A 22,646-nucleotide genomic window follows, 5' to 3' on the forward strand; every position below is an offset into this window, starting at 1 on the left:
TGGTAATTGCCCCCAGTACCATTGTTTCTTCCCCCCGGGAATCGAACCCTGGATTCCTGCATGGTAGCCGCTCACCTTACCAACCGAGCTACTCAGCCGCTGCTCAGTTAGCGCTCTTGCCTCACAGCAAGAAGGCCCCGGTTCAAGTCCTGGCTGGGGTAGGTACCTTTCTGTGTGGAGTTTGCATGTTGTCCCCGTGTATGCGTGGGTTCACTCCGGGATCTCCGGCTTCCTCCCAGCGTCCAAAAACACGCTAGATGGGTTAATTGGCAACTCTAAATTGTCCATAGGTGTGAGTGTGAGAGTGAATCGATGTGTGATTATGGACACTCTACCCTGCGAGAGACTGGTGACCTGTCCAGGATGTCCCCTGCCTTTGCCCACAAGTGGCCGGGATAGGCTCCGGCAGCCCCGTGACCCCGAAAGGGAAAAACGGAATAGAAAATGAATGAATGAATGAATGTTTTTGTTTACAAGAATTTACATCTGAGCTGTTTAGTTTGGGTCAATGCGCTCGAACCCTGTGCACACGCACCCAGTACTGGCAACAATTGGAGTGGGTAAAAAAAAGTCTGTTAAAACTCTTTAACATTGGAGCTTTAGCTCCAGTGTTTACATTCTTTCGACTACTGTAACTTTTCAACCGTTAACACAATTAACGTAGTGATTTTGAAGCAGAGAAAAACAGCCTTGAGCTGATATGCAGTACTGTTCAGATGTTTGTGTAATCAACATTTATCAGCGGATACTGCCAATGGAGAAAAGCAGTTTGAGCCGCAGCTCTATGTTAGTAATGTGTTGCATAGCGGTGCAAAGGCATAAAGAAAAGATGCTTCTCTCTGCGTCTGAACCCGCTGATTCACGGTGATCGTTTACGCTATGTCAAAAAGCCTGTGTTATTTCGTCGTCACTGTGGCATTATTGGAATTAAAGAGTTAACTACGGTGGCCCTTGAAGTTCAAATCACATTAACAAATAATTAAACGCAAAAACATCATAAAGATCCCAGCGACTATTTAAAAAACAAAACAAGACAACATTAATTTTCATAAAATCGAAACAAAATTCCACAAACAAAACCAATTCCAAAAATAAATAAATAAATATAAAGGAAACTTCTTCGACGACAAAAGTGATTTCTAAAAATAAAATTGAAATGTTAAAGAACGAAGCAAAGAAAAAACTGGAGAAGGTAGGTATTATGGGATATTGCTGGTTTGAATGAGGACGTTTGTCCACCATTTTAACAGTTATTTGGCATTAAGCGCCTTAAACTAAAAACATGACTGTTACCGCTGACCCAAACATACCTGCTGCTAAGAATATATTAATTCAGGATGTACTTATGAAGTAATTCTAGATATGATCTATACTAATCACAAGACTACACAAAAAAGTTTATTTTTTTAGTTCAAATTTCAGCTCATGTAGCACTTTAAAGTCCTACTAGTGTGTTCCCAGTGGTCTTTTAATTATGATTATGCCGTTTTTAGCCAAAATCAAAAAACCTGCGATTTCTAGGACAGTTTCTGCAGAGCGGCTGAAGTTCATCAGTTGTGGGCAGGGCTGTTGTCATGGATGTACGTAAAATCCCCGCCCCCAAAGATGCACATTCATCTTTGCAAAAGTTCGGATGTTATGCAGACGAGGCCGGCTCTAGGTTGACGTCATGACATAAGCAGGACCCACAACGATCGATCTGCTACTGATCCATCATGATATGAATAAAGAAAAAGTCATATGTGTAGTTTTAATCTTTAATTCTTTAATATGTGTCCTCGAACATGAGAAAAATGTTACAAGGACATGTTGAAAACACCAAAAACGTTTGTTTCAGTGAAGTGGGTCTTCAAAGAAAGAACATATTTCTTATTTGCTGTTTGTGTGGTCCAACGTTTGTTGAACCAAACAAATAATGACTATATTTAAAAGCATAGTGAGTGACATTGCTGTGTGTTAACCTTAACTTTCTGGTCTGTAATTCCCACAGTAATTACTACTATTACTAGTAGTGACACTGATGTTCAGAAGAACACTTAACCATCAGGCAAAGGTCAGTAATTGCTTTGGGCAATAACTTCCAAATTAAATGGAAAATACAAGGTGAAATCAGGGATTTTCCAGAACCTGATATTCAGCCTATGAGAATATTGTGCAATTAAAACCTTTTTGATTTACTTTGTTCTTTTTCCGGCCTTTTTATTTATTTTAATATGATTAATTCTATCAGTAATGACTAATTTTCCTGACTTAACAAAGAGTAATTTAAAAACAGGTTTTCAGTTGTTAAATTTACTGCTAATTATCTTTATTTGCCATTTTATGTCATTTTCATTACATTGTCTATAAAAGCAGGACTTTATCATACACACAACTTTTTTCACGTTTCACTCCAAATAGCAGAGAATTGCAGCCACGACTTTCAGGTACTATTGCCAAAAATTAAATCAAACTGAAATGTTATTTACTTATTCATTCCTTATCACAAACTGTGTTTTTTTTTTGTTAGTTTGTTGTTTTGCTTTTTGGAGGGGGGGGGGGGTCTCAGATGTGGTTTAGTATGAAGAAAAAGTAAAAAATAAAGTCATAAATTTACTAGAAAAAAAGTGATAACTGTTAAATTAGGAGATTTTAAGTCATATAAGCCAGATGCAATCTCAAAAAAGGAAAATGAAGATGTACATGGATCTATTTGTCTGCAAATGGATGGTTTGGAATGAAGCAGAGCAGGGAGTGTGTGGCTACTTCACTGCAACAAGCTTTTTCCAACGGCATTTCATCTGCTTCTTATACACTATGGTTTGAATAAAGAAATACTAGGAAACGCAATTTCAGACAAAATTTTCTTTATGTACACGTATACTCCATCATGAAAAAAATGCTACAAAACATGTTAAAAACACCAAAAACCTGATGTTCATTGGAGTGGGTCTTTAATTTGAGATTCAAGACTTAATTATAACTTTCAGTAATTTGCTGTTTTCAAACATCTCAAACGACATGCACAACCTTCAAACAGGTAGCTGATCATAAGAAGAAGAAGCCAACACTAAAATAGAAATTTAGTTCTGGTAGTTTTAGACGTTATTCAAATATAACTGACATTTCAGTAACACTGGTTGGAGATGGGAGGTTTTTGGAGTAGATGGTAAAAAGCAAAAAGCATTGATTTGCAGAAAATGTCAACTTTTCAAACAAAACAGATTATTGTAACAATATCAATGAACACAATTAGATTAGATGTTGTATAGTAAAGCTTAAAAATATTAGTAATTTAAAGTGCAAGTAGAAAAAGGGGAAGTTCTTTTGTTTATTGTGTCAACTAAAAAAGAATCCCATAATGTGCTTTTGAAGACTGTTATTTATTCCCCCCTCACAGATCATAATGCTCTAATTTACATTAAAGATTTTTGGAATAGTTGATCATCTGTTTTAACAGTTTTAGCTACTTCTATTTTTATTTCACACAAAAAAAGCCAAAAAAAAGAAGAAAAAAAACATTTTGGTGATGTTTGAAGGACGATTCTGGTTTTCCATCTATTTAATAGGATGATTTTACGACATGAGATTCTCATGAAAAAGCGGCATTTGTGTTATTTTTTTTTTTACATTTTACAGTTAGATACAATAATTTATATTAGTGATATTCATTTGTTATATTTTAATGTTTTATAGCAGCTGTTAGTTTTCTTCATTTTATGTTTGCCATATACCTGAGTTTTCCCGTCTTTGAAAACTAAATAATGTATGTTCTGCACATAATACACATGGATGCAAATAATTAATGCATCTGCTGACCCAAAGCACCTTCCTACTTTGTCATCACCGAATGGTTCCCGTGCTAATATAATCACAAACAGCATTTAAGCCTCGGACTGTAAGTCAGATGGATGATGAGGAACTTGGGATAGAGATGGGAAATGTTTCTCTAAGCTACCACAAATGCTCAAACCATATGGATTAAAAATGGTCAAAGTCTCATCAGGTGCCTGAAACACACTGTTGTCTTACACTAAATCATATTTTAAACCTTTGCTGCATTTCTTATGAGTCTTGCTTCAAAAAAATATTGATGTGATGACTTTTACTGCCAGTATGCTTTATAAGGCTGAATGCTACATTTACGTATTAGCTTTCAAAGTGTCATGTCTCGTCAAGTTTCCTGTTGTCTCGTGTGGGGTTTCCTGTTTTGTTTTGAAAGTCTAACCTACCTCTCGTTCCAGACCTTCCCCTTCCTGCTGTGTCTGCTCCCCACACCTGTGTCTGCCTCATCATCCCTGATCATTCCCACCTGTGCCTCCCCTCCTCATGTATTTATAGCCTGTGTTTCCCTTTGTCCTGTGCCTGTTTGTCATGTGCTTTCACCTGCCAAAGCTAGCTCTTCTCTTGATTCAAGAAATTAAATCCTTAAGCTCTGCATCTGAGTCCAGTCCTGTGTTCTGCCTTGTCAGTACAAACAGGCCAGAATGGACTCAGCAGAGAGCAGTAGTTTAACATCCATCCTGCAACGCCTGGAAGCCCGCCTTTCTCAACAGGAGGACTTCCAGAAGGCCCTGGCGTCTCATATGGTTCAGGTCTCTACCCAAGTTCAAGACCTCCGTTCAAGTTCCCCCTGGACAATCCCTCCTCCAGGACCCTCTGCTTCCATCCCAGTTCCTCCTACCTCCATGCCTGTCAGGAGCCAGGAAATCAAGCTCGCCCCTCCCGATCGTTACTCTGGAGAACCTGGACTGTGTAAGCCCTTCCTCACTGATTGTTCTATTCATTATGAACATTCACCCCATGCCTTCGTTTCTGACAGAGCCAGAATCGCCTTCATGATCTCCCATCTAGCGGGGAGGGCTCGTGCATGGGCCATGGCTGAGTGGGCTCGTGACTCCCCGCTCTGCTCATCTCTCATCGCCTTCCAGGAGGCGCTTCAGAACACTTTCGACCCGGTGTCAACCAGCCGGGATAAAGCCCGTGAGCTCACCATCATACGCCAAGGGGGGGACTCTGTCTGCGATTACGCCATCCGATTCCGCACCCTAGCAGCCGAGAGCGGGTGGAACTCGGTGGCGCTGTATGATGTCTTCATGAAAGGGCTGGCTCCGCGCATTCAGGAGCAGCTCATTCCGTTGGATTTACCTCAGGGTCTCGACTCTCTGATCGCTCTCGCCATCCGCACGGATAACCGACTCCATGAACTCGTCTCCCGACGTGGCAGCGGATCATCAGGAGGCGGGTCTTCTCGCGGGGCTGAATCCGCGGAAAGACGAAACCACCGCCGATTCTCAGCCGACCCGCATCCCTCCGTCACGGCGGACAGCTGTGAAGAGCCCATGCAGGTGGGAAGGACACGACTTTCGGCGGAGGAACGACAGCGACGCCTGCAGGAGGGCCGGTGCTTCTACTGTGGGGAGATTGGTCATCCCGTTTTCTCCTGCCCCGTGAAAAAAACAGCAACGGTGAGTCAGATCTCCGCTATGGACGGACGCACACGGAGCCTCACGTCATTAGTGGTGACCCACCACGGCTCCTCCACAGCTCTCGTAGCTCTCATTGACTCCGGGGCTGATGTCAGCCTAATGGACTGGAAGCTGGCAGTCAGCTTAGGTCTTAAGCCACAGCCTCTGGACAGACCCATCCAGGCCCGGGGCCTCCATGGGAGGGGTCTTTTTAATATCACTCATGTCTCAGAACCCCTCAAACTGTCCATAGGAAACCATTCAGAAATCATGTCTTTCCACCTGTTTGAGGGCTCCTCTAGGAAGCTGGTTCTGGGATTTCCTTGGCTGCGCGAGCACAATCCCCTGGTGGACTGGGCGACCGGGAAAATACTAGAATGGGGGCCAGGATGTGACGGACACAAAAGTCCCCATGCTGCAGGTAAACGAACCATCATAGACAATAACCCTGTTCCTGTTCGTTCTGCTCCAGGTCCAGAGGCCCCTGACCTGAGCACAATACCCTCATGTTACCATCATCTGTCTGAGGTCTTCAATAAATCCCGGGCTCTGAGCCTTCCACCCCATCGCCCCTACGACTGCGCCATCGACCTGGTTCCGGGATCCATCATTCCTAAAGGACACCTGTATTCAATCTCAGCTTCGGAACGCCAGGCGCTTAATAAATACATTGACGAATCTCTGGCAGCGGGTCTCATTCGTCCATCCTCATCCGCAGCTGGTGCCGGGTTCTTCTTTGTCGGAAAGAAGGATGGGACCCTTCGACCCTGCATAGATTACAGCGCGCTCAACAACATAACCGTCAAAAACAGATATCCGTTGCCGCTCATGTCCTCTGTTTTCGACCAGCTCCAGCAGGCCAGGGTGTTTACTAAGCTCGATCTCCGTAACGCCTATCATTTGGTCAGGATCAGAGAGGGGGACGAGTGGAAAACAGGGTTCAACACCCCAAGAGGCCACTATGAATACCGGGTCATGCCCTTTGGACTCACTAACGCCCCCGCCGTTTTCCAGGCCATGATCAATGATGTCCTCAGGGACTTCTTGGATCATTTTGTGTATGTTTATTTGGATGACATCTTGATTTACTCCCCGGACCTGGACTCTCATGTCTCCCATGTCTCCGCAGTCCTCCAGCGACTTCTAGACAACCACCTTTACGTCAAAGCCGAAAAGAGTGAGTTCCACGTTTCCACCGTCACCTTCCTAGGTTTTGTTGTGTCAGCAGGGGCGGTAAAGATGGATCCAGCCAAGGTCAGCGCAGTCAGGGACTGGCCGACACCTGACAGCCGAAAGAAGCTGCAGCAGTTCCTAGGCTTTGCGAACTTTTATAGACGCTTTATCCGGGGTTTTAGCTCAATTGCAGCACCCCTCCATGCCCTCACGTCCCCACGGGTGCAGTACCGGTGGACGCCTGCGGCCGAGACCGCTTTCCGGGCGTTGAAACGCCGCTTCACATCAGCTCCACTGCTCATTATGCCTGATCCACACCGTCAGTTCATCGTGGAGGTTGACGCCTCCAATGAAGGGTTAGGGGCCGTCCTATCACAGCGGTCGGAGCTGGATGGGAAGGTCCATCCCTGTGCGTTCCTGTCCCGGCGCCTCTCGCAGGCTGAACGCAACTACGACATCGGCAACCGGGAGCTGTTGGCGGTCAAGGTGGCTCTGGAGGAGTGGCGGCACTGGCTGGAGGGTGCGGAGCACCCTTTCATTGTCTGGACCGATCATAGAAACCTTGAGTATATCAGGACTGCCAAGAGACTTAATGCTCGCCAGGCCCGATGGAGACTCTTTTTTGATCGTTTTTCTTTTTCCCTTTCTTACAGGCCGGGGTCCAAGAACGTGAAGCCGGATGCCCTGTCTCGTCAGTTCGACCCCGCGCCTGTTGCCAAAGAACCTGAACCTATTCTTCCACTGACTTGTGTGGTTGGAGCGGTGTCTTGGCAGATAGAATCTGAGGTAATGCAGGCTAACAGTGGGGTGCAAACGCCCAGTGGTTGCCCAAGGAATCGCCTATTTGTACCCCCGACACTGCGCTCTAGGGTGATCCACTGGGCCCACACCTCACTGCTTTCCTGTCATCCGGGAGTTAGGCGGACCATGCACGCCATCTCTCGGAGGTTCTGGTGGCCTCGCATGGAGCCGGAGGTCCGGGAGTACGTTTCTGCCTGTTCAGTCTGTGCCAGGAACAAGTCTTCCACCAGTCGTCGCATGGGGCTCCTACAACCCCTTCCTGTACCTTCCAGACCGTGGGCGGACATCTCCATGGACTTCGTCACCGGCCTTCCTGTCTCACGTGGTCACACCACTGTTCTTACGGTCGTGGACAGGTTCTCAAAGATGGTCAGGTTCATCGCCCTGCCTAGACTGCCTTCAGCTAAAGGCACGGCAGAGATCATCATGAACCAAATTGTGAGGTACCACGGTTTCCCGAAGGACATTGTGTCAGACCGGGGACCTCAATTCGTGTCCCGGTTCTGGAAGGAGTTCTGCCGGCTCATCGGTGCCACGGTCAGCTTGACCTCGGGTTACCATCCCGAATCCAATGGCCAGACTGAACGTCTCAATCAACAGCTGGAAACCGGCCTCCGGTGCTTGGTCTCTCAGAACCCCTCAACATGGAGCAGGCACTTGATCTGGGTTGAGTATGCGCACAACACCCTGCCCACCTCAGCTACCGGCATCTCGCCCTTCAAGTGTGTCTTCGGTTACGAGCCACCCCTGTTTGCAGCCTTGGAACCCGATGTTGCAGTTCCGTCGGTCCACGCCCTGGTCCGCCGCTGCCGTCGCATCTGGGAGGCTGCCCGGCAGGTCCTGGTTCGGCAACAGGACAGGGTCAAGGCAGCCGCTGACCGCCGAAGGCGTCCCGCTCCCACCTACCGTCCCGGTCAGAAGGTCTGGCTCTCGACCAAGGACCTCAACCTGCACGTTCCAAGTCGGAAATTGGCTCCAAGGTTCGTGGGTCCGTTTCCTGTCTCCAAGGTCATCAACCCAGCAGCGGTCCGCCTTCGGCTGCCCCGGTCCCTCCGGGTCCATCCCACATTCCATGTCAGCAAGGTGAAGCCGGTGGTGGACAGTTCCCTGATGCCTCCCTCGGAGCCACCCCCTCCGCCCAGAATGGTGGGGGGTGGTCCGGTGTACACGGTGGAGAAGATTCTGGCTGTCCGGAAGCGGGGCCGGGGTCGCCAGTTCCTGGTGGACTGGAAGGGATACGGTCCGGAGGAGCGACAGTGGATTCCGGAACGCTTTATTGTGGACAAGTCGCTCCTGACGGATTTCTTTAGGTCTGGGGCTCCTGGACCGTCAGGAGTCGGTCCTTAAGGGGGGGGTTCTGTCATGTCTCGTCAAGTTTCCTGTTGTCTCGTGTGGGGTTTCCTGTTTTGTTTTGAAAGTCTAACCTACCTCTCGTTCCAGACCTTCCCCTTCCTGCTGTGTCTGCTCCCCACACCTGTGTCTGCCTCATCATCCCTGATCATTCCCACCTGTGCCTCCCCTCCTCATGTATTTATAGCCTGTGTTTCCCTTTGTCCTGTGCCTGTTTGTCATGTGCTTTCACCTGCCAAAGCTAGCTCTTCTCTTGATTCAAGAAATTAAATCCTTAAGCTCTGCATCTGAGTCCAGTCCTGTGTTCTGCCTTGTCACAAAGTAGAAATGATTAAAGTAAAAACTCTAGTTCAGTAAATTATTGCAAAGCAGATGCAAATATAAAAGCTATTAAAAAAATGTAAATCCAAAACAAACTAAGCCTTTAGCTCTTTTGTGATGATTCATTAATAACATAATTGTTATGAACTTAAGTCAAATATAGAAACAGAGTATTATCTTTTCAGTGATGTTAAGAGATCGTAACATGTTTACTATTTGGTTATCAAGTCAAAATAATTTGTAAGATGGCTCTGTCATGTTTTATTTTACTAAAAATGGGGTTGTTTGTTTTTTAATCAAAAAACACCACATGTTGGCATAACATGCACTGCATGATGCAAATGGTGGTCACACCGGATACTGACCGGTTTTCTAAGTCCCCAGATCCTACAATAAAGCAAAACAGCATATTTCAGAATTGCCTTTTATTGTGGTCAGTCTAAGGCACACCTGTGCAATAATCATGCTGTCAAATCAGCACCTTATTGTGGCACACCTGTAAGGTAGGATGGATTATCTCAGCAAAGGAGAAGTGCTCACTGTCACAGATTTAAATAGACTTGTGATCAATATTTGAGAGAAATTGTTATTTTGTGTATGTAGAAAATGTTTCATATCTTTGAGTTCATCTCAAGACAAATGGGAGCAAAAACAAAAGCCAAAAGTCAGATGGTGGAGGTTTTCCCAGTTATTCTTCAAATTTCCTTTGGCTCTTTTGACACATTTACATAACTTGTACATAAGTAACATAAGTAAACTTTTCTTGTTTTAGGTCAATTACATCCATCCATCCATCTTCTTGACCGTTTTTCCCTTTCGGGGTCACGGGGTTGCCGGAGCCTATCCCGGCCACTTGGGCGTAGGCAAGGGATGCCCTGGACTGGTCGCCAGTCTGTCGCAGGGTATAGGTCAATTACAATTAACAACATTATTTTTATTTGCTAAATGACAGAATAATGAGACTGGGTTTTTTTAAGAAAAGCTTTTTGTACTTTTATCAAAGTCAAAAGTTTACATACATGTCATTTGTTACTATTGCCTTTAAACTGCAGTACTTGGGTCAAGGGGTCTTAGATATCCTTCCACAAGCTTCTCACAAGCTTTGGTAAGAATGTTGGTCCATTCCTCTGGTGAGAAAAAAAAGCATGTGTGTGTTTTTATGTTTAGACTTCTGGTTTCAACTGTAAATGTAAAAGCATTTATGAAGAAGGAAAAAAGGGAAGATTAGCACTCTCCCACTTAGATTACTAAAATTCATAGGCCTCCAACCTCCAATACCTCTTTTTCTTCCACCAATCCCCCCCCCCCCCACCACCATCACCACTACCACCCATCTCAACTCTTCAATGGGGAAGCAATCTTGCAGCAGTCACAGCCTTCTCTCCCTGCAAAATTAATTTGACAGGTTTGCATTAAGGGACCTGATCAATACCCACTTAGAGCTGTGAGGGCTAAAGCCAAGAAAAATAACACACAGGCCTTCCCGCTGCTCTGTCTGTACTAGATGAGAAAAAATGAATCTTGGGCACTTTCCCCCAACACAGCCCAAAGCGCTTTTCACTTTGCCTTCCTAAACTCTGCTTTGTCTTAAACACGTAGGCATTCAAGCTGTCGTGTAAAAACACGTGTGCAAAAACTATTTTCATTACTAAACTTTTTTTTGTGTGCCAAATTACTTAAGTATGAGTTGTATTTTTATGAAGTCCTCATTAAAAAGAAAATATGACAAACCAGAAATCTGTCAAAAGCAGAAACCAACAGAAACTTTGATGAAAATTGCATTATTGTGGCATTTTTCTGATAATAGTGGACAAATATAAAGAAAATTAAGCATCAAATTGCATTTCTGAGTATTGCTTTATTTAAATTGTTTTGTTTTGTTTTGAATCTGGAGCAGATGGAAAAAAAAAAGCTGTTTGAAAAAGATTGTCCACAACTCAGGGGCAGATTTCAAATGAATTACTGTCGCTTTCGCAGAAAGTATGTCCCAGACAGGTTTTTTATTTTGGCTAAAAACGGCATAATCACAAATAAAAGGTGTCTGTGAACGCTTTTAAAATAGAGCAAAGATGAGTGTATTGGGACTTTAAAAGAGCTGAAAGCCGTTTCTTTACATTGCAATTCAACGAACAATTACCAAATAAGACTTTGTTCCAATGAAAGAAAAGTACTGTACTGCATGGCCGGTCTTTACTGTTTTATGGTTATCAGTGAATCTGACAGCGGGATATTAAAACAAAATTTGAACGCACAATACATTTTTTCTCAAAGAATTCAATAAGTGAGGGTCGAGGGAAAGTTTACATTTCTAGACATGAAACCCGTGTAGTGGGACAACATCCACACCCCTCCACTTATTCTTTTCTTTTCAGTCATCCATCCATCAGAGTCTTCCAGGGTTATCCCATCTTATCCTGGCAAAAATCAATACCGTACTCCTGAGACAGGCCCTCAATAAACAGCAGAGAGAAACATGGGCCAGCCTATAGAGCTAAAGCTACCCCCCACACACACTTTCCGTTCTCCAACCAACACAAAGTAAATGAACTCACTACTTTTCCAACTTTATCCAACCAACAGCAGACACCTTTATCCAGCGTTTTAGCCCTCAAGGTTGCAGTTCTGCCTCAATCTTAGCCATTATTCATTCAAACAACTGTATACTGGTATATTTTCTGACTGCTGTTGTAGGTTTTGATATAACCCTTGTGCTATCTTAGATGACCCCACCCTTACATTGGCGTGTTCTCCCTACCATGACAAAGGTGGATAAAGGTGGAAAGATTTCATGTAATCTATGGACACCAGTGAAGATCACAAATCATTGAAGAAAAAAGGTTCAGAGCACTGTCTAGTGGGTCTAGATGACCCAGCTCCCAATGTTGAAGTGCCTAGGATAGCACAAGGGTTACATGAGTGCAGATGAATGAATTTATAAATGCTCATGTTCTTTACAAATCTTTAGCCAGAAAGATTTGCCACAGGCCTTCTCTAGCCGCGGTTACATGGGCAGAATATCTTGATCGGATCAATGGTCGGGTTAAAATTCACCCGTGCACATGGGCACAAACCTTTTTCCGATTAGAAAAAACGTTCCCATGGCTCACACTTTCGGTCGAAATGAATAATTTGGGCATGCGCAGTAGTGTAAAATCCCCCGGATGAGGTAATAGGTCCCGTTGTAAACAAACCGCTGCCACAGACAGACAGCGTGTGCAACAGCTCCGTAAGACGAGACGATCTTCCAAACGTGCTTTTATTAATGTTATGAATATTATGAAGTACCTGTTCGCTCATCGTTATATTTAATCCGTGTGGTCAGTGCTTTTTTGTGGAAGAATTAAGCTGGAAGAAGGGTTAGGGCAGGCTAACACGGGCTAACATCATCAGCCTTGATGGACACAAAATCCAGGGCCGTGCGAGAAACGCAGCAATCTGCATCTTGGCTGCACGTAAATGTGTGGGAATAACATCAGCCTTTATTTTGTCAGGACACAACTGGAAACACAAATCCACGTGATTGTTTGAACAATTTTTAAGGACTGAACGACATTTATTTCTGCTCTGAAAAGTTCACACAGACCGCCCCAAAGCCACTCTGTGAGCTAGCGGCCCGAGCTCTGTTCGAACACGGTTCCTCCTGAGTCCTGCAGCCGCTAACCCAGAACGGCGGGACGGCTCGCAGTCTGAATTTTCCCATACATAACAAAACAACAAAACGCACACGTAAAAAAGCATCCTCCCCCCCTCAGACACAAAATTATTACCGTAATTTCCGGACTATAAGCCGCTACTTTTTTCCTGCGCTTACAGCCGTGCGGCTTATTCAGTGACGCGGCTAATTTATGGATTTTATTGGCGGCCGCCGTGTACGTATTTTCGGACACGGTAAATGGGTTGAATTCTCTAACACCAAACACAAGTCATTTATTTTTCAACACACCTCTAAGCAGCCAAACAGCATGGACCTCACTTCAGGTCTTAGACACTTCAGTCATGGTTCAACAAAACGAAGCACGCATGCCCGGCCGCATCCCAGAATCCTTTGGTGCCATTAGACCCAGCGTGCACGTGATCGCCGCTACAATATGATGAAGCTTTCAAGTTAAAAGCAATCGTTAAAAGCAGCGTGAAAAAATCCACCATCACCAACGGGTTTGGAAAAGCCGGTCAGCTGCGTGACGGAGAGAACAGCGCATGCTCAGGAGTGCATTTACCTCTGAGTCGTAGTGACTCGGCTGGCTGCACGTAAATATGTGAGAATAACATCAGCCTTTATTTTGTCGGGACACGACTGGAAACACAAATTGACGTGATCGTTTTAACGGTTATTAAGGACTGAGCGGAGTTTTGCATTGAAACGCTCACAGCCTCCGTGTGAGCTGGAGACTGCGTGTCGTGTGAGCTGCTGGGCCGATGGCAGTCTGAAGGCTCCCACACGTAACAACGCATCCGCCCCTCATACACAAAACGTACAGTATTAAGTCCGATTGCTCTGCACAGACACGATTTGCTCCGTCCACCGGCGCAATGGGGACGAAGCGCTCCTCCTTGAAGCCGCCATGGCCAGAGCTGTCGGAGTAGATAGGAAAGGGAGACAAGGAGCGCGCGGGAGCGCGGAGCGCAGAGGCGTCCGCGGAGCGCAGAGGCGTCGAGCCATTCTGCAGGCTGCAGCCAGGGCTTACTGGAGGCGTCCGCGGAACAACAATGTTTGTTGTGGAAGGAAACTTCTGACCCACGCGCCGCGAGGAGGCGCGCGTATCGCGCTGAGGCGCGCGCTTTTCAGTCGCCGCTGCTTTATTTTACTAGCGTGTTTTTAACCAGCCCTGTTACTCCCATAACGCTGCCGCGACACAAGCGTAAGGAGAGCTTTTCCCGTTCGCCCCTCCATCTACTGCTGCTACTTGCTCATTCTTAAACACGTACAACAGAATGGCGAGCCGGGCGTTGGCCCCGCCTTTAGCCCCTAAGACTCATGGGAAATGGGGGATCGCGGATGTAAATTTCCTCATCATAACTGAGGGATGTAATGTTGATTATATGGTTACTGTTTGTAATTTTATGTATGATACCTAGATTGTCAATAAGTAAAAAAAAATAAATAAATAAAAAACCATAACTGAGGAACTTGTGAATAGAATAGAGGTGCATACTGTTTGGCAGATGCAGATATACTCAAATACAAGGGCCTGAGACATAACTGACTCCACCCACTGTGTGCTAATAAATCACACTTGCTCTGTGAGCCAGGACGTGATCCGTCAGGATAACAATGTTGCCTAATTCATGCGGCTTGTACTCCGACGCGGCTTTTGTATGTATAAAAATAGTTAAACACGTGAAAATCAGTGGGTGCGGCTTTTAATCGGGTGCGCTTTGTAGTCCGGAATTTACGGTAATCGGTCTACTGGCACTCAGGTGCCAGAGTGCCAGTGGACCGAGTGAGCGTTGGGGGGCACGAAGCGCTCCTGCCCCGCATCTCCCTCGTGGGGGGTGTAAGAGAAGGGAGAGCCAGCGGGGCGAAAGCGGGGCGAAAGCGGGGCGAAAGCGGAGCAGCGCTTTTCACGGGGCGTCCGCAGAGCAGCTGGTGGGTCCCGTATGCGCTCCAAAGCTTTCTCTCAGCGAAACACCGTCTATGCATGACGTGAACCAGAGCAGTAGTGACACACGATCGGAATTAACCCTTTACATGAACAACGATCGGATAAAGGATCGGTATAACCCACCTATCTCTATCAGAAAGAAATTCTGATCCGAACGAGTCTGATCGGGGCAGAGTATTCCGAACGGCGCGTTTACATGACGCATTTTCTTTCCGATCAGGCGTTCATTCTGATTACTTTTGCCCATGTAAACGCGGCTACTGTTTGATATAGCCACAAATACTTATCAGAGCAGGCCTTCAGTTATGATGCAATCCATCTTTCTACTGCCTTTAATATAAAATACGTTGTTTCAGATTTTAAAAATTTGTATTCTATGGAAGAAAAAAAAGAGTAAAAACCTGGCACATTTTTATGCAAATCGTTTTAAAATTGCTGCTGCCTAAATTTTAAGACCAGTTCTTATGCAAGAAATAAATAGAAAATACAACTTCCAGTTTTAAAGATCCTACCAAAATTATTTAGAAAAAACCCCACAGGAAGTAAACATACCAAAATAAAAGATTATGTTAGCTGTGTTATTAGTTTTGACAAATATTGCAAATTACCAGAGTTTTAATTACCCTTCCTCATCTCCAAAGAATCTTTGCTTTTAAATCTTTCAGCTTTCAGAATTTTAAATTTACAGTATTTTTTAGACTGTAAGTCGTTCTGGAGTATAAGTCGCAGCTGCCAAGAAAATGCATAATAAATAAAAAAAAGTCATATATAAGTCACGCTGGAGTATAAGTCGCACTTTTAGGAGAATTTCTTTAAGCAAATTTTTAAAAAGATTCTTGTGTTCCTCATCAAGAATATTTTTTGACTTACTTATTTTAGGTTTTTACTTCATTATCTGTGCTATTGTATGTGTTTTCTCTCTTTTCACCTTGATAGTATTTTCATTTACCGCATGTGTATTTGCATGTACCTTCTGCATTTTACAGGTTCTACTGTTGGAAGCAGAAGTTGAAAAAGAAAAGACAGCAGTGGGATTTTACCAAAGAGAGGCCAGGTCCATGCACACTGCGCCGCCACAATGCAATTTCACTTTAACGTTGGCACTTTCAGGCCTATTCATCCCTCCCTGGTGAGCCCCATTAGAGAAGATGGGCAGGTGAACAAGAGCACATGGAAAACAAGTTCCTCTAGGCGCTACTGAACCATCAACCTCCCCCCACCCCAGAGAACTGTTCTCTTCCACCCACACATGGATCAGAGTCCTCCTTAGCCGGATGCAGATTGGAACAGACATCAATAAATAATTTAAAGGTCTTGAGACTTTTAAGTAGGAATCTATGCAGTGTGAAACACTGTTTAATCGAGTAACCTCTGACGCCATATCAATCAAACTGAAATAAGAGCTGCTGACGTTGGCACAAAATGGAGAAGCAGTTTAGTTTTCTGCCCTTTTTATTCTATGTCCTTCCCTCACGTTGGTGTAACTTTTTTGTCAAGTTAATAGGACATTAGGTGACATCTGCATTTATCAACCGATGTGGACTCAACCGGTAAAAAAAAAAAAAGAGAGGGAGTGAGACTTAGAAACAGAGTAAGGCAGCCTCTGAGAACCAATGCAGGTAATGCTAATTCAATAAAAAAAGCCTGATCAAAAGGCAGCTGGTTTGTGAAAAAGGCTTCTGAAGATACATTTCAAATATGAAACATGGTTTAGCCTACCAAAGACTTGAACTGTGCCTATTTCATATCAAATTGGAAAAATGTAATGAAATGTCAGAAGATGTTTTTACTAATTCTCCAGGGTGCAAGAATGTTTTGATATAATAAATTACAAAAGAGTACCTGTATGCAAAACGAGCAGTATCAAACTTGGACACAGATGGAGTGATTTGAGCAATATATCCTTCTCAGTTGTTTGCCATTCAATTCGTGATTCGCAAATTGAAATGTTTTACATTTTGATAGCAGTAAATCCCATGACAGTTTAAAGTGAGCTCCTAAAAGAGGAAAATTGTGAAAAAATATGTCGCTATTATGTTTATATATTTTTATCTATTGTTTTACCACAGCTGAACAATTTGCCTACCAAGAAAATATCTGTCAAATTATGATAATATTGGATTTTTACATTGAAAGCAAGTTTGAGAGCTTCTATACATGCACACAGAGAACTAATTTGTGCCTGAGCTGGAGCGCACACACAGAAACACCACTCAATTCTCCGATGTCATCAGCAGATGTGTACATACCCTCGTCTCAATACAATACAGATGAGCTAATAGCTTCAGTGACTCCCAGCCTACCTCTGATCTCCATGATATCCCTGAACACACTCTCAGAGAAAGGTGCCTGCACAGCCCATAATATCTCCATACCTGCCTGTCTGTGGGGAACAGCCCAGGCTTGGTTTACGTTCAAAAGACAAAAATGATCATTCAGAGGTGCATTTAGAGACTGAAGGGATAATAAATAAACACAGGTAAAAATTTAAATTTACATGCACTGTGCAAAATGACCCTTAAGTTACATTCACAACACACTCTGCAAGACATGTTCAACCATTTCCAATGAATAGTCTATGTAAACTTATGTAAATGTATGTAAACATACATGAACATACATTAGCTTAGTTTAGTAATTTTGGATTGTTTAATTAATGTCACCTGTTTCTGAGTTGCCAGTGCCGAGGGTGCTACTGGTCGCTACGGGTGTGGCTGAGGTCCTGCTCCTGGAGCTGGGCGTTGAGGCCTGACCAAAATAGGAAGTCAAGTCATCACAGCCTTTAAATGCTCCAGTCAGGCAATTGGGCAGGCGGCATCCACAGAAGCCTCCACGGGGATCAACCATGGACTTGTTTAATGTGTATTTGCTTTGCTTCTGTTGGTAATTCATTTTTGTACTACGTTTGTCGTTTTTTTCTTTTCCACTAAGAGACCAAATTGTGTTTAGTCTTGTCAGTAGTCTTTGTTATATGTTGTCAGCTCCCCCCATGTTTCTCAGACGGTCTGATCAGCCTCTATATATGTTCCCCCATTGTGTCTTTGGGTAGGTCAGTTTGTTTCTGTTACTTGGTCTGTTCAGTTGGATAAGTTCCAGAGTTACGTTTGTTGCCTGAGTTAATTATGTTCTGTTAAACTCTTTTATGGGCCCAGTTTGTAAATCATTTACATGTTTTTGAGAAAAATTAAACTTTCATTTTTTGATACATTTTCTGTTGTCCTTCTTGGCCGCTCGATCCCTCACACCGCCATATTGGCTGGAGTTAACCCTGGCAAACTTGGACATTCCAAATATGGGGAATAGAGCCAGGACAGGATTAAGCTGTTTTTTCTTCTGTTGTTTTTTCCCACGCCCACGGTTTATGCTGCTCCAGCGGCCTGTCCCTCCATGCTAACGGCTAACCGCTTTAGTAAAAATATCTAGCAAGGCAATGCAGTGCTGAAATAATATTTACATCACAAGTCTTTATCGTTAAGTAATTGGTGTTTGGTGCAATTGACTTTTAGAAAACAATAAGTACTTATTTTCTTGTATTTTAGTATGACTGGGTGCAGGGGAGAGAGGCTGCTCAAGACAGGGATGGGTGGTGAGAGTTTGTGTATGAATGAATGGATGGGTGTGGTAGATGTCTGGTCTTGGTATGAAGCGGCAAGGGGAAACCAGCCTTGGCTGAGGCCCTGATGTGGAGGTACCCAGATTGGGCTGTGCAGCTGACCCTGGTGCAGTGTGGTGTGGCTTAGACCAGGCCCTAGGTCACACGCACGCACACACACACACATACACTGAAGGAGGAGGGTTTGGGGAAGAGAAGGAGGGAGGTAAGAATGTGTGCCCTGTCTAGGCTGCCCCACCTTGGTGGGACACAGCCTGGGTATATAGATAGATGCATTTTAGTATGAACTAACTTACAACAAGTTAGAATATGTTGTTTCTGTGTTCCTAATATGTCATATCATTATATAATATCTTATCATAGCCTTTATATACATATTTTTAAACAATACATCATAACAGTAGATAAACGTAAAATAAAGTAATTTTTTTCTCTCATATTAAATAAAACGGTTGGAATATAATCATATATGATGTTGTGTTTACAAAGTGAGGATTTTTTCTTTTTTAACCTTCAGTTGAGTTAAACATATTTTCATTAACTTCTTAAGGCTCTGGCAATATTTGAGTTAACCTGCTACACTCAGTCACAAGGCCCTGGTTAAGCAGAATGAACTACTGTGATAATAGAGCCATGTGATGTTCACGCATGTTAATGCTGCCTAAAGAGGTTAAATATGGCTGACTCTTCTGCTGATAATCCAAAGAAAAGTAAATAATGTACTGTTTTTTCAAAGACAAACACATTTTTTTAAGATATTTTTTAAAATATATTTACATTTGTATCTTGAGCATAAACAAGACCAATTATTTTCCATTTAAGATATTTTCCTTAAGATGTGAATGTTGGATTGTCTTGGTTTATGAGCCCACTCACCATGACGAGACGCGGGCCTAAAGAGGAACATTATTAGAGCTAAACAATGTTAGCCGTGGTGCCACATGCTCTTGGAACTCCAGCGTCCTCTGCCTTGCGAATATTGATCCAGGCTTTTTTTTTACAGCTCTATTCCAATTAAATAAATACTTGATTTCATATAATTTTGACTGGGCACAAAATAATGTATTCTCCATGATCAATTTGTCACCTTGGTACCTTGGTAAGGCACGCAGTGCGAGTGCCTCACCTTGTGTATTTCCAATGTGTACGTCCACTAAAAATACACACAAAAAAAATACGGATGTAAAAATACACATTAAAAAATACGGATGTAATCAGATAGTTGGCGGGAAATAAGCAAATGAAGTAACTAAAAATAAAGCATCTTTTGTGACAAAAGAAAGACCGAAACTGTAAAGCAGAGTGGCAGTGCCTCTCCTGCCGCTTTCTCGTGTATTTGAACTGGAAATTCTTAAATTTGCTACCTTTTTCCAAAGAAATGAAACCCCACACAAATAAAAGTAATCATAGAAAAGCCATGTCTAAAAATTAATATTTGATTTTATTATGTATTTTTTTAAGCACAGCCTCACCTGCCTCCACGTCACTGGTGGTGACGTATGGATGGCGTGAAATTCACTGAAGTGCCAAGCTTTTGAAAAAATCATGCAGGGAAAAAAAAAGATATGGTTTTTCATGCTTTTTCATTAATGTTTATTTGATTAAATCATTGTGTGCATAGGCGTGTCTGTGTATGTGTGTTTGGTGGGAGGGGTTACATTTTTGTAAGGTCGCTATGTCACTTCAGCCAGGCCTTTTAAAGCAAGTAAATAAGGAGCATAGGGATTTCCACTTCAGACTGCGGCTTTGAAGGGATCTAACGGGGATCTGATAATCACCAGAGGGATTGTGTGCGAGTGTCTTTGCCTGATCTCTGGTGTTACAGAGAAGGTAAAAGGGGATACTCCAGGGGAATCACACCTGATATTGAAGCAGAAATTACACACATGCATGACAACACAACATTAACATGTGCCTTTATGGAGAACTGCTTCCATCGAAAATCTGTCAAATAACCTGGAAAATCTACATAGTAAATATCTTAAATAAACCTATGCATATAAAATTTTCCATTACTGGGCAAAAATGGAAACAATTTATTAAATGAAAACCACTACTGAGTCAAAGTAATGACACAAACATTAAATAAATAGCTAAAGAAAAATCATATCAAGCCTAACTTCACAGTAAACAAATAAACTGTTGGTGATAGAACATGATTGTGAAGAAATTACATTTCATCTAAATTTACTGAAGTTTAGCTCTGATTCCAGAACCCTTTGGAGAGAAGTTACAAGTGTTATTACTCATCTCGGATGCACAATTTTCCCTCCTGATTTGTTGACAATAAACATATTTTTAAGGGGAAAAAACGGACAAAATGCGGCACTTTCTTAATTGCATGCACGTGTGAGAAAGAATACCTTTAATTTGGAGAGCACAGAAAAGGTGTTTATGAATTTTAAATTATCATAAAAGAGGAACCCACACACACACTTGCACTGAAACGTCCACATATCCAGGGTTGCATGTACATGCTCTATGAGCACACACAAAAACACACGGTGTATTACTTGCCAAGGGGCAATAACCTCCCATGAAGCATTGTGGTTTGGATCACAAATATTGACAGCTTTCACATTAGACCTATTGAAATGCATTGTTGTTGCTCTGACAACTTGCACACACACACACACCAACTTACACAACCAATCAATCCAACACCACAATCAAATTCTTTCCACCTGCTTAAACGGAGAAAAACAGTCGCGCAGTTCTCGTGACTTGTCAGTGACATCAATCTGACCCTCAGCCTTGACCTTTGACATTTTGAAAAAATGGTCAACAGTTCAAAAAGAGAGAAAGGACACAAAAAAAGAGTGATGCAGAGACAAGGTGAATCGATAAACATTCAGTGCAGACTGGAAAATGATCCGTTCACAAACTGCAAATGAGATTTTGGATGCATTTACATAATGTATATGCTAATGTTATGGCTCACTTTAAATCTTTATTATAATCTCTTGAAAAAATTATGTAGAACTAAAAATTGCAAACAAGATTTTATTTTAACAGAAAGTTTAACTAAATTACTCTATTTGAGCTGTTGTGCAGTCAAAATGGAATAAAATGGACCACAAATAGATTTTTTTTAATACTAACTATATATTTTTTGCATCATAGTTCCTATCTTGTTTTTCAAATTTCTTGCTGTTATTGCCGTTTCTATCACAACTGCTAAATATGACACAGTGGAGTTAGACTGCATTGTTGGCCTAAGTCACTGTTCACTCATGGAAAATAGTTTATTTTTACTACAGAAATAAAAATATCTGATCCTTAACTCCTTTGATTAACTTATTTTTTTAAATTCAACCATACTGTGGGTAAAACATTCTGAACCACATGGTTTTATTTTGTACTTGAGAACAGGAGAAGGAATGATCTTTTGACAACCTTTAAGCCATCCAACAAGGAATCATCTATAAAAGTCAGACTTTTTTGTCCCACCTATTTGCTCATTTTAGTAAAAAACAATCCCCATAACCATAGAGCTGATTTACTAGTTTAAGACTATCAGAACACAAACGGATGACATCACTAAACCAGTTAACATGGAACCACACTCAATATAAACAAACTTAGATTTTCTAAAGAAACGAGGGGAAAAAAACTGTCACTGAAAATGTTTTGATTAAAAGTAACAGTAATGACAAAACTAAAAAAGGTCTGGACGATTAATATTAAATTTGACATACACACATTGGGGAGGGCTGTCTTACAGTGATCCTGGTGGTCCTATATGGATCTGGAGTCCCCTCTGCTGCCTCTTTTCTATTGTGTTTTAGCAGTTCCTAGAGGGTCGTGGGGTAACCAGCAAAAGTTCTTCAAAAATAATCATTTGAAAAGGCTCCAAGGAGAAAAAACAAAAGAAAAAAAAAATTATAATTTTTAAATATCCTCAACTTCTGCTTCTGTCTCTGTAACACTGGTGACCCTCCTATATGTATTTTTGTGCTAATGGGTGGCAGTGGCTCAGGCGTTTGAGCAGGTCGGTGGCGGTGCGATTCCCGCTCCCCCCCAGTCAATTGTTGTTGTGTCCTTGGGCAAGACACTTCACCCTCCCTCCCTCCAGTGTGGCTCCACTGGTGCAGGAATGTCCCAGTGATGATCAGTAGGCGCGAACTGGCAGCCACGCCTTTGTCATCACCAGGCATGAATGAGGAGTGAATGAATGATGGACACATTGTAAGCGCTTTGAGCATCTGGAGAAGCGCAGACAAATCCAATCCATTATTATTATTATTAATCTTTTTCTATCCAACTTTTCTTTAAAGTAAAATACAAAAACAACTTTAGATTACCTTGGAGAAAAATCGCATTTACAAAATGAACAAA

Source organism: Oryzias latipes, chromosome 12 (assembly GCF_053564925.1).
Source record: "Oryzias latipes strain Hd-rR chromosome 12, Olatipes_Hd-rR_3.1".
NCBI classification, from domain to species: domain Eukaryota; kingdom Metazoa; phylum Chordata; class Actinopteri; order Beloniformes; family Adrianichthyidae; genus Oryzias; species Oryzias latipes.